A 27,072-nucleotide genomic window follows, 5' to 3' on the forward strand; every position below is an offset into this window, starting at 1 on the left:
CTTTAAAGGACTCTTAGCTAAGCGAGGGTTGTGGATATGGGCTGGGGCTTGCAAACAGTCTCTTCCTCCCCTCCTGCCCGAGCGCACCCCCACCCCCACCGTCGATGGCGTTTTCCAGAACCCCGTGAGAGAGAAGCGAGCAAAACGATCGAGAGGGCTGGATCCCAGTCCAGGCGGAGAAACGACTAGTGTGGCGGGGGGTCGTCTCTGGTGGGGAAGAGGAGCCAGCGAGCAGCGGCGGCGGCGGCTGCTGCTGCTGCTGCAGGCGAGACCGCTAGTCAGTTTCGCGCCTCTCTCCCCCACATCTGCTAAGGTGGTGACACGGATCGCTCGTCTTCGGGCGAGAGGGGACGGGAGTCTCACCAGCAACCCTTCGCTGCTCTCTGCTCCCCATCACACCCGGAATCCAGGAGCAGCAGCGGAGGTGGCGGCGGCTGTGGAGGAGATTTGGGATTGTAGCCAATCCAGAGCGCAAAGAAGCGGAGGCTGCGTCTGCCTGACAGCCCCCCATTCATCCTCTCTCTCCCTCCCGCACCTTGTGCCCGCTTGGCTTGGGACCTGGGTTGGAAAATGAAGATGCCGTGACGTCTAAAGGTTGGTTGCCCGATGGGCAAGTTTGGTGGGGCCAAGTAAAGGAGTCCGGTGTAAGAAGGAGCCGCGGGACTCTTCATCCCGCACCTAGCGCTCCTCCGTCTCCCCTACCCACCCCAACGGCCACGGGGGCTGGATTATTATTCCTGTTGTTGCATCCCTGCCAAAGAGGAGCGTGCCTCACCCACGAGGGAGCCTGAGGATCACAGTCCGGATCATGTAGAGCCCCAATTGTTTCTCGCTTAGGTGAGTCTGCTGGAGCTCGAGGGGTGCGAAGGAGGAGGAGGAGGAGAGGGGTCGTGTGTGGACGGAAGCAGTGGGCTTTGAACCCCTTTATGGAGATCTGCTTTGTCTGCCATGAATCTGATCTATGTGTGCTCCGTGGGCTGGAAAGGAGAGCTAAATGTTGGGGTCATGGTGGGGCCGTTTAGGGATGGTTCAGGCTTAGTTAGGGGTACAATATAGGGAGGGAAGGAGGAGCCCCCCTCGTCTCTCTCAGATCATGTGTCTATCCTCGTGGAGCTCCTGAATCTTTAAGGTCTGGGAGCAAAGTCAGCCACAGTCCAATGCTCTTTAAAGAGCAATGGTGCAGACAGGTGCAGATGGATTGCAGCTGAACCCCAAGAATAAGCAGTGGAACCTGGTGCGCACCGACCTGATATCTCATTTCTCTGTGCTCCCCCCCCCCTGCCGTCCTCGAAATCGCACCTCTGTATATGGTGCACAACAAAAAAGAAGGCAGGAGGGAAGGGGTGGGTGACACTACCATTCCCAAGGCAGACAGACCTTGTAGGAAGCATGTTTCTGTTTTGTTTTCTTACTCCAAAGCAAATCCATCTTAATTCAACCGGACTGACTCCCAAGCAAGTGTGCAGAGGATTTACAACTCCTTTAACAGCGCGATCCTATGCATGTCTTATCAGAAGTGAGTCCATTTGAATTACTCCCAGGTAAGTGGGGATGGGATTGCAGCCAACATCTGCCCTTATGGAGCAGCTATGTTTGACCTGGACTGTGGTACAAAAGCAACACTTTGCTTCGTGGGGTTGCACCTTGAAATAAAGGCTGTTGTTGTGGTCTCCAAAAGAGAGGAGGGGGAAAGAATCGTGCTGCTTCACATGTGACTTTGTTTTGGTGCACACTTACATCATTTATTTTGTAAGTGTGCATCCTAAAAATGTAACGTGTGGATGAGATAGAACATGTGTTTGGAGGAACAGGTGCCGTAAGGATGCATCCCTCACAGACAGAAGACTGGGTGCAGAGCCCTGCCAACTGGTCCAACAGCAGCCCTTGATTTGCTTTTGTACTGCTTGCAAAGGCCCTTGAGAAGAAGCCCTCTTTGCTGCTGAAGATCTCTGAAAGGCCATCTAGGGTAAAAGGGACAAGATTGGCTTGGTTTTATGATTTGCTCATACCCTCGCAAGGACCTGGGCTTCAAAACCAGCCTCTCTCTCCCTCTCCCTTTTAAAGACCTGGTATGATTGCTTTCTGGGCTTCCCCCGCCCCTTCTCCCAGGATACTGAGTGCCTCAAGTCTCCCTCTCAGACACTGTTTTGCCCTCAGAGAACTGTAAATCCAACACCTGTCACAGCAAAGGAAGCGGGATGGAAGGGAGGCTGCAGGTCTTTCCCCCTCTCCCTTTGATATGCATGTAGCCAGATAATATGTTGAAGCAGGGAAGTCAGCAGGGAAGTGAATGTGACTTCTTCACCAGGGCACTCTCGCTGCTGCAGCAGTTAGAAAAACCAAAGTGGCCACGCATTGCCAAACTGGCCTCCATTCAGGACAGCTCAGGAGGCTGCGCAAACTTGCAAAGGTGCCAACTCCTTTTTATTACCAGAGAAGGGGCAGGGAATGGCGAGGTCTTAAATCTAAGTGACAGTGTTTAATTTATAGTAGGCTTAACTGTGCGCTCAATTTTTGTTTAATGTGGTGTGGATTTTATCCCTGGTGCAGGTTAATTGCCAGTATAAATACACACCTATATTTATACAAGTGAAGAATGAAGGGGGGGTGCATTTTTAGTGTTTTGTCTCCCTCTGTGTGAGAGAGAAACACACACACACACACACACACACACACACACACACACACAACCATTGGAATCCAAAAGGTAGACATGATGTCATTGGGAGGTATTCTGTGCTCTAAAGGTTGCACATCAGATGCAGGTCTCTTCTTCTCTACCCTCGGTTGCCAGCTGTTCGGCCATTTGTGAGCTCCCCTGACATTTTAAAATGCACACACTACTTTAAGATTGCAAGGACTGTTCACCTCTATTTGATTTCATGATACATGGGATTTAACTGCTGCCCTCTGATGCTTCAACAGTTTCCAAGCATTTGAACTCCTTGCTAGTGTTATTGACACAGATGATTCAAACACGTAGGCTCTTGCTACCAGTGCTCTTATCATAATTGGTGCTCTCTTGGGCCACTTGGAAACTACACGGACTTCTTTTTGTGTCCCAGGCTGAATCAAAAGGGACATTGGCCTGAACTTTATTTGCTGTTCTGCCTATTTCTACTGTTGCCATCAAATCTAGTTTTGTCTGAGAGCCTTTCTGGAGCAGCAGGAGGCAAAGTAAACATTGCATCAGGTGAAATGTAAACCAGACATGTTTAGTGCAGTGTCCAAGTAGTGGTAATGGAGTGGAAAGTTTAGGGGGAAAGTGTAGGGGTTCATTTTCTGTAGATCTGTCAAGGCCACAATATCTGTTTTCTCTTTCCAGCAAAGATTAAGACTTCCCAAGTGACCTTTGGCAAATCTTTTGTTTTTCTGATGCTTTGCTATTTCTCCCCCTGCAAAATTTTTGTTGCCGTACTTTGATGCTGGTTTTCTTAATCATCTTTCAAGAAAACAAAAGAAAACATAGCCAGTTTCATGGGATATTTTTCTATCCCAAGTGATTTCCAGTGTAGTATGAAATTGATATGGAGTAGCATGAAACTGACACATGAAGTTTAGGAAGGGGGTTCTCTACCCCAAGCCAATTCAAATGTTCCCACCAAAGACATGTGTGTCATGTCCGATGAATGGCACTTATACCCTTCTTTGGATCAGATTTTGCTGGAAAAACTACATGGGGCTTTAAACATAAAACACCTAAAATGGGCTGACATTATCTGGGGCAAAAAACGGAACTGAAGGTTCAGCTGGTTTTCTTATAATTTTTTTGGTAAAGTGGCTGAAATTCAGGGACATTGTATATTCCTGTGTAGTTGACAATAAACTAGGATGCAGAATGGATTCCAAACTCATTTTCTTGGAAGAAGGTTTTAAGAGAAGTGCTGTATAAATACAAAACATGCTTACTGCTGATATCAAGCTGCAGCAGAAGCCACTATGCTGTTGATTTCTTTCCCTAAAGCCTGAAATAAAAGAATCCAAAACTTGTACCATTTTTCTATATATGCGGATCTACAAGGGCTTGGAAATTTAGCTTTATTATACTGAATAAAAAAGCACAGGGAAGAAAAGAGACACGTGCTCATTTGTTCTCTTTCTGAATATTCACATCCTGTTCTTTTAATTTGAAGTGCTTAAGTAGTAGGTAAAGGAAACATCATTATTTTCCTTTCAGCTCACCTAATGAGCACTAACTGCATCTATATATGAGAGCAAGTACATGGTTCTGTTGACACAAACATGGGCTCTTCATGTCCCCTCTCTTCTCATATTTTGATTTGCAATTATTCTTGGTTATTGTTGTTCCTCTCACTATGCCAACAATAAATGGATGAGTAAGTTATCAGGGAAATGTAGCCCACATAATTTAAGATATTGTGTTGCACACATATTCCCCATAATGAAAGAGCCCAGGTGTTGGCTTGGTTTTGAGCTGTGGAAAAATAAGACACCAAATTGTTATAATGCATCCTGCTACTGCTATTGATTTGATGTGCGGAAGATCTAGAAAATCTGGACTGCAGAATCTTGGTGCTTTCCTTAAACACTCACTTTGTTTCTATCTCAGGGGATTAGAAATTTGTTTTCCAAGTTCAGCTTCCCTTTGCCCTCTACTTGAAACAGATGATCCTCCTCCCATCAGCTTGGAGCCAGGAGGGGTATTTTTGCTCCTGCATTTGTGATTAGTTTCGGAGGCACCATGAAACCCTCCAGGCTGACAAAGAGGGTAAGGGGTTCATCCCTGTTTTTGTTACGGGCTTTGGAAGTCATCCAACTGCTCCCAGGTGCTCTGGGCTTTCGAAGTGATATGGAGTGGTTTTAACATGAGATCAGGGAGGAGACCCTACTCTTCACCCTCTTGGCAAAATTTGAGCAGAGTTCTTGGATAGCTACTAAGACTAATCCAAAATTGTGGGTCATCACTTTAAATATGTATTTGCCACACACATTAAAAATTGTAGGCTTAATATTGAGGGCATTGGGAATGCTTCCATTTTTTGGCCTTGGAGGGGAAGGGTGGGATATAAATTGAATTAATTACAATAACAACAACAGTAACCAACACCACTGCTTTCCACTTTGTTGGTTTTAAATTAAATTTCCAAACGGGGGCTCTTCCCCAAACTTATTAAACTATGTAAGAGAAGACAAAGGTTGCAAGCCTTCCATACAAGCAAAGTTTCACCTTTATCCGAGTAATTAACATATTTAGTCACTATTTCTTGAAATAGTTTTTTAAAAATGAATTCATCAATTCTATCAAAGTCAATTGTCATGATTTAGTGATTTTTCCATGACTTGTAAAAACTGTTCCTCTACCAATGTAGCATTTGAAGATTCCCAAGGCTTTGCTAGTTCTCTTTTAGAAGCTGTCAATAAATTTGCCACCAATTCCATATCTCCATGTTCCTTGCTGCATAATTTAAAATATTGCATTTGATCCTTCAGGAGATATCAGTTCTTCCGAAGCAACATTTACTAAAAATAACAATGTGCACACACTTATTCTTCATGAATGGCTTGTTTCACATATCCTGAAAAAGAACTAAAATGGAAATGAAATGAGAAAGAGGACTCTTTTCCCCAATCTAATATTTCCCAGAGTAAGGATGAATATGATTTTGCAAGAATTTTCATTATGTGCTCTTTTTTCTTGTACTTTAAGATATGGATAAATTGGCCAGTCTATCAATTTTTAAAAATAGAATTCCATGTGCTTAAGCAAAACTAGAGTGAATATTTGAGCTCTTGCAACAGTTAAACATAGCTATTCTGTGTTCGTGAGTATATCCTCTTGCTTAAAAGCATTAATTAGTACCTTTCTGGATAGGCTGGAGCGGGGGACCTAATCTAGCATTCTTCAGTAGAATGTCCTTGCAGCCAGCAGGCATTTGGAGATCCATTGTGAACCTGACCCTGATGAACACCACCTGTTTATTTGTCTGCCAATCCCCCACAATATTTTTTTTTAAATGTGCCCCAAATGGCTCACAACAAACCAAATGAACAAAAGTAAATGGAAAAATTAAAAGAACATCAAGAACAATTAAAAATAATCACAATATCAACAAATGCAGAGAAAGGGGGCTGTATCTAATGTTAGCTTTACTCCAGAGTAGACCCATTGAAAGTAATGAATATAACTAACTTGGCTTCATTAATTTCAAGGGGTCTACTCTGGAGTAGGGCTAACATTGGATACAATCCTAAATCCACACAATGTTATATAAAACAATACAAACAAGCCAGTCTAATTCAACAGCTTCAAACTGAATGGGAGAGAAAACATTGCCTGGCACACATGTAAAACGATAGAATACAACAGCTAACCACACATCTCACTTGTGAAGTCCCTCCCAGGCTCTCACCTGGGTCTGCTCTCCTAATTACTTCCCCTTCTTTCACTTGCGGAGGTAAATATTGCCAGTACTCCTTCAAGTCATACATACCCTCACAGTTTTTATATTCTTCAATCCCTCTCTTGCTACAACCCTTCCAACACTATCCTCAAGGCAGTTCCTTTGATGAGCCCCAACTCTATCTTGAAAATTAAAGCCCCAATACCACACTCTTATGAGCTGGTCCTGTAGGGCTACTGTCTCTAGCCTGGTGGTTCAGCTTGAGGCAGGGATGAGCAAATCTGTATTAGTTTCTCATTTCCCCCAATCTTCAGTTCGGTTTCCCATATATTTGTTTGAGAATCCTTTTTATATATTAAAAAAGTACACGTGAAAATTCATTTCAGTATAAATAGTCTCTTAATATGCACATTTTGCCTTTAAAAAATGTGCAGAGCAACTCCTCATAGTATAATGCATTATTCTTTCTACTGCATGCATTCCATATGGACACTTTACTTTAGCATGGAGAAGTACATTGCAAAATTTGGAGAAGTGCACATTTCAGACGTTGCCGGTGTTTATGTCTGCGTATTGCTTCAGAAAGTGAGACTTAGGTGGGCTCACTTTTGAATGCAAACTGAGCTGAATTTCTCCCCATCCCTAATCCCCAACTGTACATGAAGGGAGCAGCAGTTCAACGCTCTGTTTTTCAATCAGGATTCATTGATAAAGTATCAATGAATTCTGATTGACAAACAGAATGTTGAACTGTCAGCTATCCGAAATATCATTGAAGATATCAAATAGAGAGCCAGCCGAAAAACCAGCAGGGAAACACAGCCAAGAAATTGAGATTCAGTCTAAAATATTCCAAGTGCCACAATATTCTCTCGCAGATACGCTACTTCAGAATTCATTGTAATGTGCTAGCGGGAGAGGGTGTTGAATGACTCAGATGAATGTAGCTCGGAGTAAACAAACATGTAAATCATTTTTGGCTACAGAGAAAGGGAGCCAGGGGAGAGGGGTGTGTGACCATATTCAGGGAGAAGGCACTTGTGGTGATATGATCTGCAAAGTGTCCCTCAGTTTCAGAGAAGCCAAAAAAAAAAATCATTCTCAAATATTCAGCAGCCAGTGTCCTTTTCGTTTGCAGTTGGGATGTTGGTGCATCTTCTTCAAAAAGCTAGTTGTTGGAAATCACACACTCCACATGAAGCAAACACATTCTGGTCCAGGTTTGAATTCCTGGATGCTGATAGGAATTGGTGGTACATCAAGGTCAATGTCCACAGGCCAGTGTATCCCCCACAAACAACCACCCAGAGGGCAGTACTGTAGTTGATAGGGGCAGAAGCAAATGGGCTTGGCCTCAGCACCTGAGCCAGCCCACTGCGGCTCTCACTAGCTGCCACAGAATCCTTTCTTCTTACTTTAAAGCATATATACCTTAGAATGTACACTTTATAGATTCAGTGTGGTTTAGTGGTCAGAGTGTCAGACTAGGTCCTGGGAGACCCAGATTCAAATCTCCACTCAGCTACTCAGCTCACTGGGTGACCTTATGCCAGTCACTGCCTCTCAAGCAAACCTACCTCACAGGGTTGTTGTGGGGATGGCATGAGGTGGGGGAGAACCTTGTATGCCACTTTGAGCAACTTGTGAGAAAAGGTGGAATATAAATGCAATAAATAAATTAAAAATAAATAATCAGGGGTAAACAGCCTGCGTGTATGGCCATATATGCAGTATTATTATTATTATTATTATTATTATTATTATTATTATTATTGTCCTTTTAAAACACCTTACCCTTTTCTACAACAAAATAGTGCTTTTTTGAGTATCAGTGCATTTACCAACAGGGCAGCAGAAGCAAATCCCAATTTATTTCTATAGTCATGATGGTACTCTGTGTTAAGTGAGTTTATAATGTGAAACTGCACATGCTCAGAGAAAAAACAGTGTTGATGAACTGCTCTTTCTGCTCCAATGCATCAGGGGTGTAAAAACAATTGTAAAGCATGATACAACCAGGAAAGTGGGCAGGAAATGAGAGAAATATGAATTGTGTGCTTCACGACTAAAGCAATAACACACGACCATCTAAAGGATAAGGCAATTAGATTTCCTAGCTGCACCACTGATGGGAACGAACTCTTCTTCCCTCCCACATTCAGACTTGGGCAGTCTTTGTTTCAGTCTTTGCCAGGTGGGAGAAAAGCATAGCCAAAGTGGATCTCCAGGTCTTCAATCCCTTGAGGCCAGGCATGTCCAAAATCCATTTCGGGACCCTAATCCAGCCTGCTGGTCAGTTTAATCTGGCCCCTGTAGCAGTTTATCTCCTGGGGTAAAATCCCTTCATCAAATCTGGCCCTCTTTGAAAATAGTTTGGAGACCACTGAGGCCATAAAGTGCATGCAGCCCCATCAGTTATATGTAGAGCCAGGTAGGGCATTCCTTAGGGCATTTGTCTGGTGGACCATTCATGGGTTGTGGGCTGATACAAGGTGGGTCACAACAGGAACACTACTACTATGTAAATATATGGTAAAAGAATAAGAAATGAGTCTACAAATAAAAGCTTGGGTTAAAAGTGGGCCCTGGGTCTGAAAAGGTTGAAGGTACCTGCCTCAGGGTTACTGTCATGGCCAAGCTGAGAAGCTGCAGTACCCCATCTGGCCACTATCAGGGTGGCACTGCGATCCAGTGAAGATTAGGCCAGTACAGTGGTACCTCAGGTTACAGACGCTTCAGGTTACAGACTCCGCTAACCCAGAAATAGTACCTCGGGTTCAGAACTTTGCTTCAGGATGAGAACAGAAATCATGCTCCAGTGGCAGCAGCAGGAGGCCCCATTAGCTAAAGTGGTGCTTCAGGTTAAGAACAATTTCGGGTTAAGAACAGACCTGTGGAACGAATTAAGTACTTAACTCAAGGTACCACTGTAATTCCTTTAGGCTGCGAGCTGCTTTGATGTCACAGTGAGTAGGGTGCATCACACAATCCCAAGTCATTGTACACATGACTTGGCAATGGTGTACAAGAAACTGAGCCAAAGTCAGCAGCCAGACTCTGCTGGCAGAGTCCCTAGTTTGTGTTTCTTGGTGGCTTAACAATCTAGCTACGGAAAAGATAGAGACTTGCTACCTCAACTGTTCCTCATAAGGCTTGGTTTCCAGACCTGTAATCAACTTGGGTAGGATTGCCATATTTTAAAAAGTGAAAATCCAGACACAAAAGTTGTTGAGTTTTTGTTTTTTTCTGCCCAGGCACTATTTCCGACAGCCAAATCCCAGCTATGTCTAGGAAATTCTGGATGTATAGCAGCCCTAAACTTGGGTGCCTTCCTCTGCTCACCTTCCAACTTGTCAACATCCTTCTTAAATTGTGGCACCCAGAACTAGGCTGAGTATTCTAGGTGTGGTCTGACCAAGACAGAATAGAGTGGTACCATTACTTCACTTGATTGGGACACTATACTTCTGTTGATGCAACTTAGAATAGCATTAGCCTTTTTTGCTGCTGCATCACACTGTTGACTCAGGTTAAGCTTGTAGACCCTTTTCATATATACTACTGGTAAGCCAGGTGACCCCCATCTTATATTTGTGCAACTGGTTCTTCCTGCCTAAGTGTAGAACCTAACATTTTTTCCTATTGAGTTATTTTTGTTAGTTTGGGCCCAGTTCTCCAATGTGTTAAGGTCACCTTGAATCCTGATCTTGTCTCCCGTGGCATTGACTATCCTCCCAGTTTGGTGTCATCTACAAATTGAATGAGCATCTCCTCAATTTTTTCAAACAAGTTGTTTATAAAAATGTTGAATAACAACATGTCCAGGACAAAACCCTGCAGCACCCCACCCATCTCTAAGTTGTTAACAAGTTCACCCACCTAAAGGTATCAATACAATAAATATCTCTAAGCAATGTGCATAACTATTTGAGCCTGCCCAGGTGCAAAGATCCTCAGCTGAGCACCTTCTCACCAACAGACCTCACCACCTTTTGATAGCACAGATCCCTCTGGGTGGACCTATTTTGACCTGAAGTGATGTGCTGCCGAATCCTAGGCTAATCCAAATGGGCCCAGTTCAGTTCAGGATCTGGAATTAAGCTGCATCAAGTGCCCTGCCCAGAGGCTTCCCTGAGGTTATTTGTTGTTTATTACATAACTGAGATGATGTCACTGTGTCAAACTTCTTTTTGGTAATTGCCCTATATATTAGTAAATTTGTGTACTGATTTCTGATCTGTTGACCTTAATGAATGGATGGTGACAATGGTATGGAATGGGCTCAATTTAGACTATGTCTGCAAGGAATGTTTTTTCTTTGCTGCCCAGGAGCATGGCTATGGGAGGCATGTGCAAGAGACTTGCCACAAAGCATGTCTGCACTTCAGAATTTACCACTGCATGATGGTTTGGATCGTCAGATGGGAGGGGGAAAGCAGAGAAAAATGCCATGGCAAAACAGAATCTATGTCTTTCCAAGACTCACACAGCTAGGTAGCTTTTTATTTTATTTTAAAAACTGATTTGTTGGTACTAATCTATAAACTACAATTAATTATCTGTTTAAAAGATGTAAGCCAAACACATGTTTTTACAATATGGCAAAGCAGTTGTCTTAGGAATTAAATCAGCTAAGAAACAAAAATGGAACAAACCCATTCATAGTTTCACAGCTGAAGCAACATTGTGCCGTAATGTAATAATGCAGCTATTCTTACAACTGAATCGGGTACACATGAATTGGCAGTAAAGACCTGCTTTTTTCTAATTTGCTTTTCCGCAACAACATTATGATGTTAGATCCTGAAACCAAATCCTGTGCTGAAATTTTTCCTGTTGCTTTTTTGGGGGGCAGGGGGGATGTGTGACCGTTCATCTCCCTATTAATGCAAAAACAAATTGCACTCAAGAATGATAAAAGGAGATAAAATTTCAGAGATATTTCTCAGGTTATATGCAAGGGTTTTCATGTACCTAACTTACATTTGAGGGGGCTGGGGGTAATTGTGAGTGTCCTTCCTTCCATTCTACAAATCATTTCACCAGTGGTCTGCACATTGCAGGCTTCCTGGGTACTTATGCTTCGATCAAAGCCCAGGGGAAGACCTAATGAGGCGACTTCTCCCATGGGGCTTTTTCAGATCAGGGAGTTCAGGCAGCTTAGGAGTCTTTGGGGTGTTGGATAAATGTTTACTGGAAAGAAAAATATATAGGCTGCCCTTGCCCACCCCATAAAAACAAGGTGAGCTGAAAGCCACACACTGAGCAGAATTCTAAAGTGTCCTGAGACGCAGAAAAAACGAAGTTGCTTTTGCAGGGGAATAAAACCTTCAAGAAACCGGAGGACAGATTTCAGCAAAGCAGTGGATGAAACAGCAGAGAAACAGCACTGCCCAAAACAGCCCTAGGGCAAGATGGCTAATGTGCGTGCTGTCCTTTGCAGACCTTTTTTATTATTTTTGCTAGCCGTTCTATATTGATCCCTAATAAGCCTGAAATGCATAGTGTAAAGCACTAGGATAGGGTTCAGCAACTGGAGGCTCCTAGGGAGCAATCTGGCTCCCTGAGGATCACACGCTTGTTTTCCAGTTGTCAATGCAAATGCGGCAGCTGCATGCTGGGAAGGAAAGCAACCACAAAACTGGCAAATACACAAAAGGCAAGGGTGTGTATGTGTATGTGTGTGTGTGTGTGTGTGTGAGAGAGAGAGAGAGAGAGAGAGAGAGAGAGAGAGAGACTTCAGGTGTTTGCAGTTAAATTGATAACGTCCCATTCGTTCGGTGAGAATCACTGCTTAAAATATGCCCGCGAAGAAGGACCTGTTTCAAAACATGTTGGGACTGGGGGGGGAAATTCACTTGAAGCGCCTGGAGATGTTTTCCCTACTTTGTTATTTTTGTATGTAGGGGAGCTATGGAACTATAACTTGCTTAATTAATTAATTAATTAATTATGCCTGTCCTGGGCCCTATGTTGTTCAACATCTTTAAAAACACTTAGATCCACGATCTCCCTGTGTAAAGCCCTCAAGTTCTTTAAATCAACGAGATCACACAAATATGTGAGATACAGAGGGGGCTATTCTTAAGAGGGAATATAAGTGCCAGGGTGTGTTGAAAGCTTGGTTCTGCATTTTGTGTTGATGTTAGATGTGTGATGGTCAGCAATTAGCCTGAATCAGCTTTTCCAAGTCTTGTCTATCTTCTGCATTTCAGAATGGTGTGTGTGTGTGTGTGTGTGATCTCCTCCTGCTTTCTGAGAAGTCCCTCAGTGACTCTAGAATGATAAGTTGATGTGGAGCAGAAGATGCTCCAGCACCCGTGATTCTATGAGCAACTGGTGCTTCCTGTTCCCCTTCCAAGATGACATCTTGACTTGGTTGCTCCATCACAGCCAGACTACTGTTAGGAGCATACATTCCAACCTGATCTGAGGTCCCAGATTGGCCTGGGTTGATTCCAGAAACACCTAGTCCAACCTGGATCTTGTCCCAAATCAGTTCAAGGATGGGGCTAATCTGGGGCAGATCTTTAAAGCTTGGGCAGGTTCAAAATAGACCTGTCACAATCATGAAAATAGTGAAAGGTGGCACGGTCCAATTTTTTTTGGGGGGGAGAGGGTGGAATGACAGGTGGATAAGGAGTGTAGAACTCTCCCCCTGCCTGATCCTTGATCCCTGCAGCTCCTCTCTGCCAACCAAATGCGCTTTTGATATCAAGGTCTAAAATGAGCACTTGGCATCCTTGACCAGTTGCCAGGGTTCCAGTAAAATCTGGTGATGCCTGCTGTGGCTCATTTAAAGTTTAGATCCAATTTTTAATTCCCTATGGTGCCCCAGTGTAGCATTGCTCCATAAGTTGCAATGGGAACTAGATGCTACCATCTTGCACTACTCAGAAAAGTGTTGCTCTCCACTACCAGGTAAGCTCGCCAGGGTCCACTGATGCAGAGGAGGAGCCACTGCATGACACTTTGCTCAGGACTCCTTCAAATCTGGAGTCAGTGCTGCTGGTATTGCTCTGGTTAAGCAAACACTACCCACAACGTGAGATCAGCCTGTGCAGAAGTGTGTGTGTGTGGGGAATTCTGTACCCCTTTTGTTGTTGCTAAAACCAAGCAGACACCACCCTTCCATTGTATCACTTGTTTATGCAACTGGGGCAAATCATTGTTTATACAAAAGGATCTGATGCCTTACCGTCCTGAGCCACATAAACAGTGAAGCTTTCGATGTTAATTAATTAATTCAGAATTAAAACACAGTTCTGCTAAGTGCTCAGTTATCTGAGGAGTTCTGGCATCGGGCAAAAGGAGGTGATGGATGGAATGCTTTGTCCCTATGACACTCAGATGGTATTAACACTGTTAGTCCCGGCTTAACTTTGCAACGGGTATCTGTAAAATCTGAGTTTGACACAGATAGGCAGGTGCTGGTCAGATGGGTCCCAAGGCAGCATGCATGGTCATGGATGTCCCAGAGGTTGGGTACCAAATCAAGCAAACATGAATCAAGGGTCAGTGGCTGGAGGCATGGTGACAGATCAGCTTGTGGTTAGACACCAGATTAAGCTGGTAAAGGCAAAAAATTGTTCAGAGTGAGCAGTTGGCTTGGAAAGAAAAGTTTTTTATGGCTTGGCAAATCACCATTGGTTTGTGAGGTCAGTTGAGCATCTGCACCGGGGGTAAGACAACAGGGATTGGTCATGGTTCAAAACATACAAACCCTTTACACTCTAAAAGCAGGATCCTTTAATTCCTCCAGAGGCACATTCAATGGATTATAACCTTCAATCCTGCTCATTTTACCTACTGCATGTAGAATGTTTGTCTCAAGTGCCCCACTCAGCCCAAAAAAGATTCAAGATCTGTGGTCAGAAAAGGTTTCATTGTCGCAAATTTAATTTTAAAAATACTTAAACATACTTGAAAAAGACCAGGGAGAATTTTTCTCTGTGCGGCGGGTAGAGTTTATTATGATTTGCTTCTTCTTGCTGGTTGTGGGAAATTGCAGGAAAAGGAATGCCCCCCCCCAACTGCTTTATATTCACAGAGGAAATTCAGAGGTCAGACAATAGAAAGTTAATAAACCATGAAAATACTCGTTGTCAGCATAAGATGTCAAAACATACCAAGTGAATATTTTTATAGCAACAACTTATACCTATTTGGGCAAGGCTAGAAGTGTGGCGGGGGGAGGGTATGAAAATTCATTACCTTGGTTATCAGTAAATGCAAATGATTAGATGTGGCATAGATAAATTCAGTTTACAAAAATGAGTAGGACTTGCAAGCAAGGGGATTTTCACATGGTGCTGGAAATGGGGTGGGCCTTTGTCGTTATTGTTGTTCTTCGATTTGCATTTTCTTGTCTGCAGTTTGAATAGAATGCCAACATACGCAAAAAGGCACGGCCAGATAGAAATTATTTTCCTTCTGTTCCATGTCCACAGTGTTCATGCCACCACACAAGTAATAAGAAGTGGGGGAGGGGGTTAACTTAGTTAATGGTTCTAACCATATGGCTTTTAAACATTTTGTTTGTTTGTTTTATTTAGAGCACTTTTACCCCTCTCTTCAGCAAAAAAGGCTTCCCACAGGCTTACAAGCTAAAACCCCACAACACACAAGGAAAAGGGGACAGAGAGGGAAGAGGAAAATCAAAACCAAAGCTCAGGCACCAGTCTCTGAACTGTTGCTCCTCTAATGCCCAGTTGGCCCAGTTCAGGGGCAGGAGGTGCCTGATGGAGCTGGGCTCTTCACAAATGTGATGGAGCGAGCCTTCTGCTTCCTGTCTCTCCCACTGAGGCAGTCTGGGGGAATGAATGCCTCCAGATGACAGCTGAGGGGAGAGCAGGCCTCTCCCACTGATGGAGCTGATTCTTACTTATTTAATGAAATTTTAGCCCATCCCATATCAGGACCTTTTATTCTATAAAGAAGATAGTTTTAAGAAATGAGACTTAGGAATGCAGTGGTACCTCGGGTTAAGAACTTAATTCGTTCTGGAGGTCCGTTCTTAACCTGAAACTGTTCTTAACCTGAGGTACCACTTTCGCTAATGGGGCCTCCCGCTGCCACCACACCGCCACCGCGTGATTTCTGTTCTCATCCTGAAGCAAAGTTCTTAACCCGAGGTACTATTTCTGGGTTAGCGGAGTCTGTAACCTGAAGCATCTGTAACCCGAGGTACCACTGTATTGATTCTACTATATTCCCATTTAAAAAATACTGAGGCTCAGACTTTGAGTGGCACATTTCACTGATGCTGCACTTTAAAGTATTTGCTTAAATTATCTACTATCTTTATTTATTTGTTTGTTCATTTCCCTTTTGAAAAATAAACCACAGGGCATTCAATCCAGATTGGGGCTGTGGTGCCTGGAGGACCCATAGGGGACTGACTACATTCTTCTGCCCTCAGATTTTGCCGAAGTAGCTTCCCCTACCCCCACTTCAAAATTTGAGGTGCCAGAGAAATTCTTCAGTGTCAGGTTCAGAAAAGGAAATCAGAGGCTTCTTTTAAAGCCCACCTCAAAGGAGAGGAAAGCTTTAGAAGTTTCTAAATCCTTCTCCATCTTAGATTAAAATCTGAGCAGGAAGAGAATTGCTGCTTTTCCTTGGACTTTTTTAAATTTGACAAAGTAAGAAAAAATTAAGAGGATGCAGGAGCAGAAGAAGTTGTTGAGAGGAGGGAGCCTAGAGAACAGTGGATTCAACAACACCCCAAATTTCTTAGCTGAATCTAGCAGTGGAAAACTTCACCTGTATCCCTTTCTCCAGTCTTCATTATATTAGTTCTTCATGAGCAACTGGGTAGACTCCTGCCTGCAGGCTTTCAACTCACTCTTTTTTATTTTCCTCCACAAATTTGTATTTTGGTCAAATTAGAGGTGGGAGAAAAGCAGTTCCTAGGGGAATGTTTCTCCTGATTGCCATAAAGATGAATCTTTTCTGCAACCTCAAGCCTTCTGATCTCAGCAACTAATCAGGCTGGATATATCCCAAGATACATACATCCCAAGAGCAGGGCCCTTCCCCTGTGGCTATAACCCTGAGGATGGGGAGAGAGTAATGAAGGGAGGGAGCTACATGAAAAGGGAATTCAGTTCACATGGGAAGGCGACTCAGAGGCCACCAGTATTTTAATTTTTCATATTTCAAAACACATAGCTCATTTTTAATCTAATGGAAACAAATTAGCATTGCAAATCACAGCAGTCCTTCACAGAGGCGTAGGAAGGTCAGGTGGTATCCGGTGCGGAAAATTTCTTGTGTCCCCCCCCCCCCCCAATTTTTATTTTTATTTTTTGCCTGCAAAAATGGTTTTAGGTTATTTCATATTTTCTTACAAAGGAATGCGGATTCTGGGCCTCTGATAACAAGTAGGCGACTGTGGACAGATACTTAAATCTACAGGATGGATTGTGTTTTGGCTTGTGTTATTTTATTTATATTTATTGTTTATTTATTTAATAAAATTAATTTTAAAAAACCTGCAAAGTGGTGTACCAAAACAAAAAACAAAAAAACACCAGAGCCAGTAAAATCAAGAAAAATTAACAATCTTACTTTAAAACATACAAAAGCTAAAATATTAAGATTAAAATTACTTCAACTTCCTAAGCATCTAGGTATCTACCTAGGTATGCTTGCCTAAAGAAGAATGCTTTTAGCAGGTGCCCGAAAAGAGTCTAGCAAAGGCACGTGCTTTGTTGAAATTTCAGCCTTCATGACATAGGAAAACAGCCAAGTAAATAGCTATTTTCGTGGAGGAGGGTCAATATATTAACTGATATGCATGAAATTTCATATGTGGCTATATAATCCCTAGTGTAGTAAGATAAGACCTTTGGAGCAGGTATTTTAAAATATATATATATTATGAACCACCCTAGTAGGGCAGTAATTGTTCCTTGATAATTTGTCACCTCCCTCCATGATGGCACCTGGGGCATACCGCCCCCTGCCCCCGTTTCCTATGCCCCTGGTCCCTTGTGCAACAATCCTGTGATAAAGCTGAGGCAGGAAGGTAAACGGCATTTCCGTGTGCACTCATCATGTCCTCCATGCACCAGTAGCAATTTAGTTATGCTGGCCACATGACTCAGAAAGCTGTTTGTGGACAAACGCCGGCTCCCTTGGCTTGAAAAGCAAGATGAGTGCCACACCCCATAGTCACCTTTGACTGGAGTCCAGGGGTCCCTTACCTTTACTGAATCAGACCACCTGCCCTCTGGCTCAGTATCATTTCCACCAGGGATGGGGAACCTCTGTCCTATGTGCCAATCTTGACCTCCCAGGCTTCCCCATTTGGCTGCAAGGACATTTTGGGCAAGCCATGCCCACCCACCATACAACAGATGTCATGGGGATAACAGCAGGCCTTTGTTGAAAGTGTGGGGCTTGCCCAAAGCCCACTTTGCGCAACTCCCTAAGCACCCAACAACTAGCTGCACAAAATGGGGCATCAGCGTTAATCAGGATGGCTCTCCCAGCACATCATCCAAGGCAAAAGAAGAATGATCTTCCTTAGCACTGGGCTCAGGTGTGCAGGAGAGCTCTGTGCACTCATGTCCAGTGCTAAGCAGTATTTTGCCCTCCTATTGGCTGAGTTTGGGAGTGCTAGACTTTGGAAGTGCTAGAAAGCTCCCTGCAGGAAGATCTCTGATTCTCCCCAATCTTGGCAGGATTGCTCTCACAAAATCATAGATCTGTAGAGTTGGAAGGGACCCTGAATGTTAAGTTGTGGGTGAACATATCAGACGACACAGCGATTCTTCAAACAGCTCTTGTTTATTCACTGGCCAGGACAGAACTGAACTGAAGGGTTCAGTCAGCTTGCTTATATAGAGCTCCAGTACAATGTAACTGTAGCAGTACAATGTAACTATCCAATCACTGAACGTCACTTTTGATCCCTTATTTGCATAACTATCTACAGTATCCCCCTGCTGGCCCAGGGTGAGAACTTCAGTACATAACACTAAACATCATCTAGTCTACCCCCCTGCAATGTAGGAATATCATCCGCCGATATTGGGTGGAGTAGGGATCCTGCTGCGCTCTGAGCTCAGGTGTGCTTCATCATTAAGCAAGTGGGAGGCAGTGCCACTGCTGCTGTCCACTCACTTAAATGAGAAGCAGAGCAAAAGCCTGCTTGAAAGAAGCTCTCTCCAAGGGAAGGAAGAGGATGCTTCAGAGGGCACTTTGCAAAACCTCTGAGGGAATTTTGGCAGATGGGTGGCGCCACCCATTTGTGAGTCGTGATGTCATGATGGCATCATGTGATTGACAGGTAGACAGTCACACCACCTACCTGTCACATTTAGCCTGCAAGGCTGATTCTGAGAAGGAGCTGGTCTGTGGAGCCAAAAACAATTCCAGCCCTTGATCTATACTCACTGGCAGAAGCTCTCCAGGGTTTCAGGCATGGGGCATGAGGTCAGGGACTGACCCTGTGAAATGCAGAGCTTGTGCTCTGCCACTGAGCTATGACCCTTCCCCAAATAGGAAGTCCACTGATCCATCTAGTTCAGCAGCATCTAGAGCAACTGGCAGTAACTTCCATTGCTTTCAGACAGGCAGCCTGACCTGGACATGGCAGGCATTGAACCTGGAACTTTTTACATGCAAAACAGATGCTCTGTCACTGAGCCACAGCCACCCTCCCCCATTCTCATCCCCATGTAATCTGAATTCATTATGCACTGGACTGGGCAACAAAAGTGTTCTCATCGTTCCTCCCTCCTTCTTTTTTCCTGCCTTATTTTTGAGGAAGGGGATTGCGAAACCAGGAGTGGGTATCAGTACTTCAGAAAATCACAGAAACACAGGGCCTTTGAAGGGTTCAGAAAATGATCACATCCAACCTCGCCAGGGTTCTTATTCATCAATCCCTCCACAAGTTTAACTCACATAATCTCATACATTTCCAAGGGAGTTCCTCTTAACTCAGTAGAGTTAACTGAGCAGAATTGGACCCCAGAGGCTCAGTTCTGCTTTCATTAGCATCAGTGCAAATTGGGAGTAACTGGTTAGATTTTAATGGGGTTTCTACTTGCATTCGAGAAAATAGGACCCAATCTAGTGCAATTAAAGAGTTTAGCCTCTTTGTAGCTGGGCTGATGAAAAGAGCCTGCATTCATCTTGTGGTGGATTTTATGTGCAGCATTAAAAGGAAACTCCAAAGTGGAGGTGCGGGGAATGGGAAGCCAAATTAACTTCAAAAGTTGTATTGAACAGAGTTATTTGCTAAATGTGTGTGGATTTGCAATTAGCAGCATTTTTGAAATGGAGTTGTTTGAAATCTAGCAAACAGGAATCCGATAAGAAACAAAACAAAATGACTCCCACTTTTATTTCCCTCCACAAATTTGCATTTTGCTCAAATGGGAGGGGCAGCTCCTTAAAGGAATGTTTCATTTCATTGTGCAAAAGCCATTGAGATGAATCTTTTCTGCAGCCTCAAGCCTCTGATCTTCTTGCTCATATATAACTAATCATAAAAATGATCAAATAGGAAAGTGCAACTGTATGTGTGTTAATGGACAGCATTTTCTAGAGTGGATTAATAATTCAATCTACATGAAAGCTAAAGAAGAAACCAGGGCTGGACTCCTGTTAATGGTGCTGCAAGCACCCCACTTCTAGTAATTTGGAAATTTAAGTAATATTTATCCAGGTGCCATGTAAGGCAATTTCCCTCACTGACAATGCATTAGGACACAGATTAAAGGTAAGCAATAGGAAAAGGAACTCTGCTTTAAATTTATTATGTTTATTGTTGGACTAAAGCAAATGCATTTCCTACTCTTGAGCTTCTAGTTAATGCATGTGTTCCTTTAAACCACATGAGGGCATTGTTTGTATAGCAATCTAGCCAGCACTTGTTCATATGTCTCTTTGTCTAAGTTAGCTCTACCCCTAAAAGCTGAGCCATTTTGTTTGCTGTTCTCTCCAGACAAGATGTTTCTCTCATGTCACCACTCACCCTGTAAATATTTCCTGCATGAATAAATCCTTTGAACTCCAAAAACTGTAAGTTATTATTCAAATTTAATTCAGCCAAGCTGCAAGGCCTGTTAACAGCTGTGAGCATAAAATGAGACTGACCCAATAATGATCTCCATTATTAATAATAGGGATGAGGTGGATCTAAGTAGTTAGGAAATGCATGGAGATTTTAAAAGAAAATACAAATAGTTATTTTGCCTTCCAGTAGATGGTCAAGTCTGACAGGAACCCAACAGGGCTGCTACACATTAATGTCTCTTTTCAGTTTCTGTGCATTTCTTCGTAGTACACACATTTTCCTGGTGTCTGAATGCAAAGCAGGAGTTGATTATGTAGCGAACCTAGACACATAAGCATGCCTGAAGGATTTGCAGTTTCATGGTAATACATAACGCTTACAAGTAGAGTCACCTTGGTTTCACATTTATCAAGCTTATGCAAGCTCCAACCTTTTACCACCCTGCGACAGAAATGTCATCCTCATTTGTCTGAAGGTGACAAACAAATTGCTTGACAGTCTACAGTGGAAATTGTAGAGGCTAGCCAGAAAGAAGCCCAGTGAAAAAACAAACAAAACATCTTTGAGCATTGTGCAATGCCAGGTGATAAGACAATTCCAGGTGCACAGAGTTTGTTCAGAGAAAGGAACACTCTTTTTAAAGGGGGGAAAAACTTACAGAGAAATTTCTCCACCCAAAGCTATGAAATCAGGATACATATTCCAGTCAGCAAGGAGCACTGTCTGCTTCCCAGGGAATAAAATTTGCAAACATATTCCATTTCTCCTTTGGGAATAACCTGCCAATTTATTAACCTCAGTGATTTAAAAAATGTTAATTTTTAAATCATCGTCATTATCCATTCCTTCAGAGGAGCTCATTTTTTTAACAGTAGCCCTTGGATACAACTGATGTGTGCGTGCATGTGTGCCAAGCTGACATTATGAACTGAATCAGCTAATAGTGTACTTGCTAAATTGTGTGTATCATTAGGTTTGAACTGCACATACTGTATTCAGATCACAGCGCTCATGGTCTGAAAATGTCATAGGAAGCTGTGCTATACTGAGTCAGATCAGTGGTGCACCTAACTCATTATTGTCTACACTGACTGGCAGCAGCTCTCCAGAGTCTCAAGAAGGGAGTCTTTCTTGTCCCCACCCAGAGGTGTGCCTCTGCATACAAGGCAGATGAGCTATAGCCTTTTCTCTGAGCAATTCAGATCCAAGTGTAATTCTGTTAGAGTTCACAACATTGGACTCTGAGTACAAAAGCAATATCAGGTATTTTATTGATGAAAACACCAAGTCATCATCACTACCTAATATTTTTGCATAGCAAAGACAATTCAGATGATATTGCATGTCCAACAGTGTCCCTAAAACACAGTTGCAGGAATGCTGAGGTAGCTCATAATTCTGATCATTAATGTGACTTCTATGGTTCCTGTTTATTGCAAGCTTTGTGTAGCAGGAGAAGGAAGTGTGGGAAGTGTCTTTAAGTAGGGTGGGAAACCTCCAGCCCATAGGTATCACCAGGCCTTGAGTCTATTTTGGTTAGGCCACACCCGTTTGCCCTACCCTTGACATGGTATATGATATCAGGTATGGACAGAAAGGTGCCCATTGGGACTGGTAGGGTGAAAGGCAGAGACGCCAATAGCAGGTGGTGTCAGAGCCAATGACAGGCAGAGCCAACTCACTCTAGTCCCCATCCTCCTCCTCCCTGCTGAATTATACAAAGGCAACACTAGTAAGGAGGAGGAGGAGGAGGAGGCTGACAGGCAGTGCTGACATCCCTGAACTCATTGTTGTCAGAAAGATGGCAGGCAGGTGAGTGGTGGGTCAGTGCCCCATTCACAGTAATGGTCCAACCGTCACTGAGTGTGGGACAGCTTGGTCTAATGGGGGCATCATGCATGGGACCATACAAGCTCTGACAATCAGCAGACCATCAGGGCTTCCATAACCTGCATGCAGCTTTGTTCCGGGTGGCTTTGCTAAATGAGTCTCCTGGTGTCATTGTGCTTTCAGGTGATCGGCAGGGTAGGTGGCCCCACCTACCTGTCAAATTGGCCCACATGGGCTGGAGGAGGGAGAATTGATCTGGCTTGCCAGCAGGATTTAATTCCCCACCCCTAGTCTTTAACCTTTCTCCCTGAAGTTGTACAGGTTGCTTGGATACTAGCAACAAAATGAATTTCCATCAGTTAGCTTGAAAGCACGTTTCTTTTTTGGTTTCTGGTTTAATGTCATTTGCTCAAGACAAAAAAATAAAATAAAAATCAACGGAAGGGCAGCCTTTCTTTGAGGCAATGGTACCAAGTGCTACACAGAAAACAGTTATAGCAGTATAAATAACAAGGCAGAGCTGTAAGAGGTAAATTTTAAATTTGGATAACTTTTGCTTTATTAGTAATTTCCCCTCCATTCTAAAAGGGATCAATGCAGGCACCTTGGCCATAACTGCAGTAAGAGAATGCTAACAGCAATTGCTTGTCAGGTTTTTTCCTGGTCCAACTCAAGGTGCTCATATTGATGTTGAAAGTCCTAAACAACTTAGAACCCAAATAACTGAAAGACCACATCTTTCCTCCAGGACTCTCCTATTTACCTCAGTAATATCCACATTGATTGGCAGTGGCTTTCCAGGGCTTCAGGCAGAAGTTTCTCCCACCCCTACTTGGAGAGGCCGGGGACTGAATCTGGTGTCTTCTATGTGTCAAGCAAAGGCTCTACCACTGAGCTGTAGACCTTCCTCTTATTTATTCTAGTGTGCTGGTGCTTATCTTTGGAGCCCTGCATGCAGCGGTGCCAGGTAACCCAAAGGAATGCCAGCTGCCACATCAGCCTGCCAATTCACTGAGATCATCACCACAGGCCTACCTCCACATCTGCTCCCCTCCCACCTCTGGTGTGTGGTGACTGCCCTGTGTAGGGAATTCTCTGCTTAATAGGCTGTTTGATGCCTAACTTTCCTCCATAATATATTCTGATACTGGAGCTCTTGCAAAGTGAGACAGCTAAGCTAGGGATTGGGGAGGGGATTAGATTCAGTTTACATCTAGGTGAATTTATCTGATTCACACTTTTCTGAAACAATGCATAAAGCACAGCTGTTCTTAAAAATTTGCACTTCTCTGGATTTTGCGGTACAGTTCTGCAGCTAAGAAATGTGCACAAAAAAGCATTCATTGGGGTAAAGTGTACAGATAAATGTATATATTGGTGAAAATAACGTATACAAATTCATTATACACCTTTAGGTGCCAGGTGAAAATGGTCCTCTTCAACCAAGCCTATATTCTTTTAAATGTGTTTCTGGGAGGTGTTGGCAGGAATGGGGTCATTGGTTTGTTTTCTTCTTGTTTTTATCATGTATCTTGTGTGTTTTATCTTGTATTTTTATGCTGTGATTTGCCCTGAGATCTATGGATGAAGGGTGGTGTACAAATTAAACAAACAAACAAACAAACAAACAATATAGGATTCCATGGTGTTGAAGGTAAACAGGTTTGCTTTTATCTCCCAGTTGGATTGTTTGGTTTTACACAACCATCCTCATTGCTTAATTTAGTATCCAGTATAATGATTTACTCTCAGCCTGACTGTTCTACCCGCATATTTTATTTCAGGTTCATTGAACACAGATTTATGTTTTAACCTTCTCTTTGTGAAGAAGTCTAGCTATCACCATGTTTGGGAAATAGTAGGATACCTTCTCTTCCTCAAACACTTTCAGTGTTTAGTTTTGCCTCAATTTTCTGGCAAGATTCATTATCCAGATTAAGTAGAAACTGGTCTCATATCTGATTCCTTTCATGAATCTGTATTTCTGAAATAAATTAGTGAATATTAGACTATTATTTCAGTAGTACATGCAAAAATGGTTGCTTTTTCAATAGCTCTCACTTGTCCTCGTTGCAATAGGTAGGCAAATGTTACTGCCTGTGCTGCATTGTGATGGCATCCTGTCCACTGCCTGATGCAGTGAACAAGGTGGGGTGGGATCACCTAGGTGAGTATTTCATGAAAAAGGATGAGGTTTCAAGAGGAAAGGCATTAGTTGCATTTATATGGCACTTTTATGGGACGCGGGTGGCGCTGTGGGTAAAACCACAGTGCCTAGGACTTGCCGATCGTATGGTCAGTGGTTTGAATCCCCGCGGCGGGGTGAGCTCCCGACGTTCGGTCCCAGCTCCTGCCCACCTAGCAGTTCGAAAGCACTCTTAAGTGCAAGTAGATAAATAGGGACCGCTTTACAGCGGGAAGATAAACGGCATTTCCGTGTGCTGCGCTGGTGCTGGCTCGCCAGCTGCAGCTTCGTCACGCTGGCCACGTGACCCGGAAGTGTCTTCGGACGGCATCGGCTCACGGCCTCTAGAGCGAGATGATCACGCAACCCTAGAGTCGGACACGACTGACTCGTATGGGCAGGGGTACCTTTATATGGCACTTTATCTTGTCTCCATGACTTCTCCCTGTTAAATTCCGAATTATATTTGAGACTGAACCTGCCTGCTGCTGGTTACCTTAGCACATGTGGTTTCATTCACCATCTGGGCAAGACCTTACAAGCATGCAAAGGGAAAGACAAGCATCAAAACCATGCAAATAACACAACTTCTCCCTGCTCTCCCTCCCCCACCAATGTCTGTTTAAGATAATTAGACACATTTATCCTTCCCAGATTCAATGCTCACTGTTTATTTGATATACAATAAATGTTGATGAGTAGAAGGCTCATTTCTGGCTTACATTTCTTGGGGAAAGCAGATACCAGAGCAAAGAAATGGTGTGCAAGTAGTGCAATAATGAACACCTTGAGCAGGCATGCATTGGAACTTAAGCTTAGGCTTAGGCTATTGCCTAGTTCTCAATTTTTTCTTTCTTCCCTATAATAGAGAGCAGTTTCTCACATTTAAAAACAATAGTTAGTCCTGTAATAATTCTTTAATATCTGTGTCAGAGGGTGGGGTTGTATTTCAGGGATACAGCACCTCCCTTGCATGCAGAACATCCCAGGTTTCATCCCTGACATCTGCATTTGAAACTCAGGAGAGCAACTGCCAACCAGTGCCAACCAAACCGGGCTAGTGGTCCAACTTGGTATGGGGCAGCTTCCTATGTGGGACCATTCCAGGTGGTGTCTCTTTCCAAGGTGTGGTGGATCATAGCTGGATGTGGGGCTTTTTTATGGTGACACCATAGTTGTGGAATAATCTCCCCAGGAACACTTTGGTGGCACTTACTTGATTGGCTTTTTGTAGCCCAGTGGAGGCAATTCTGTCATGCCAAGCTTTAAAGGGTTTATGTATTTTATCCTAGTGTTGTGGGAAGAACTCTAGGGGGTATTTTTTTGCTTTGTTTTCGTTCTTGTTTTCAGTGGCGTAGCGTGGGTTGTCAGCACCCGGAGCAAGGCAAGTAATTTGCGCCCCCTTACCCGTGGATTTGCGCCCCCTAACCCTAACCCCCAGGTGTTGCGCCCGGTGCGGCCGGCCCCCCCTGCACCCCCCACGCTATGCCACTGCTTGTTTTTATTGTGTATTTTGTGTTTTTGTCTTTTATTTTTTATCCTGTTAACTGAGATCTACAGATGAAGGGTATACACATAAAATAGTAGTAATAATAATTTGTACCCCACCATCTGACTGAGTTGCTCCAGCCACTCTGGGTAGCTTCCAAAAACAACAACAACAACACAGGGAGACATCAAGCATTAAAAAAAATTCCCTATAGAGGGCTGCCTTCAGATGTAAGAAGTTAGATAGGCACCATTCCTGCTGAGGTTGTTTTTTTAAAAAAAAGATTTTAATTTCTTGAGGTTTTGAGGGCTTAAATTGATGCTTTACATTTTTATATAGTGTAGGTCTCAAACCAGCTTACCAACATACTATATAAAATGTAAAAATGTAAAACGTCAGTTTAGCCCCCACAACTCAAAACCTTAAGAAATCTAAAAAAAGGAAGTAAAATATCTGAAAAGCATTAAGGATGGAAAGACTTCTTGTTACAAAACAATTTTGACCAGGTACCTGAAACTCAGTGTTAGGGAGCATTGGGAACATTTTTGGGTTCACTTACTCAAAACTTCTCTGTCCCTTACTGCAGTTAGGCCTGAAGTGAAAAGGGGAGAGCAGCACGCAGTGGAGGCTGGTCCATGAGAGTGAATGGGGCACTGCCCCAGCATCCACAGTCTGTTCTCCACCAGGCCCCACCTGCCTGCCTTCTTCCTTGAAAGCAGCCTAGCAGGTGGTTCTGCCTGTCGGCTAACTCAGTGCTTTCTTTTCTTCTTTAAAAAAAATGTTTAGGGGTACTCTCATTTACCTACTCATATTGAAATACTGCCCCTCAATGAGGCCAAACTTAGATTCACAAAATGTTTAGGGGTATGCGTACCCGTGTTCCCCCGGAAAAAAGCACTGGTCCTCCTTATTAGTCTCAGTGCTGCAGTTATTGAACTCAGCAGGCAGGAGGATGGGGATAAAACTAGAACCAGTTGGCTCCCCCTGTCACTGGCTCTGGCTCCACCTACTGTTTGCGCATCCTGCATTCTGCCCCACCAGTCTTCGGTCCAGCAACACTTAAAAGTTTTAACAGGGAGAGGTGGGAAATGGTAAGTACCAGTGTGATCCTTAGCACCCTTAAGAATACACAAGTGCCATTGAAAACAGAATCAGCAAGTTAGCGGGTGCAGGG

General features: G+C 43.4%; 1 protein-coding gene across 2 annotated transcripts in view; it reads left to right on the plus strand.

The window, feature by feature from the left end:
• Positions 1–201: 201 nt before the first annotated feature.
• The window catches only part of TRPC5 (transient receptor potential cation channel subfamily C member 5), a 178,396-nt gene continuing 151,525 nt past the window's right edge, over positions 202–27,072 (plus strand). The window contains exons 1-2 of one of the 2 annotated variants that reach the window (XM_053374135.1): positions 202–837; positions 1,420–1,541. The gene's annotated coding sequence lies outside the window, so the exon portion shown is untranslated. The remainder of the gene's footprint in view (positions 838–1,419; positions 1,542–27,072) is intronic. The other variant, XM_053374134.1, reaches the window with a different exon arrangement.

Source organism: Podarcis raffonei, chromosome Z (assembly GCF_027172205.1).
Source record: "Podarcis raffonei isolate rPodRaf1 chromosome Z, rPodRaf1.pri, whole genome shotgun sequence".
Lineage (NCBI taxonomy): Eukaryota > Metazoa > Chordata > Lepidosauria > Squamata > Lacertidae > Podarcis > Podarcis raffonei.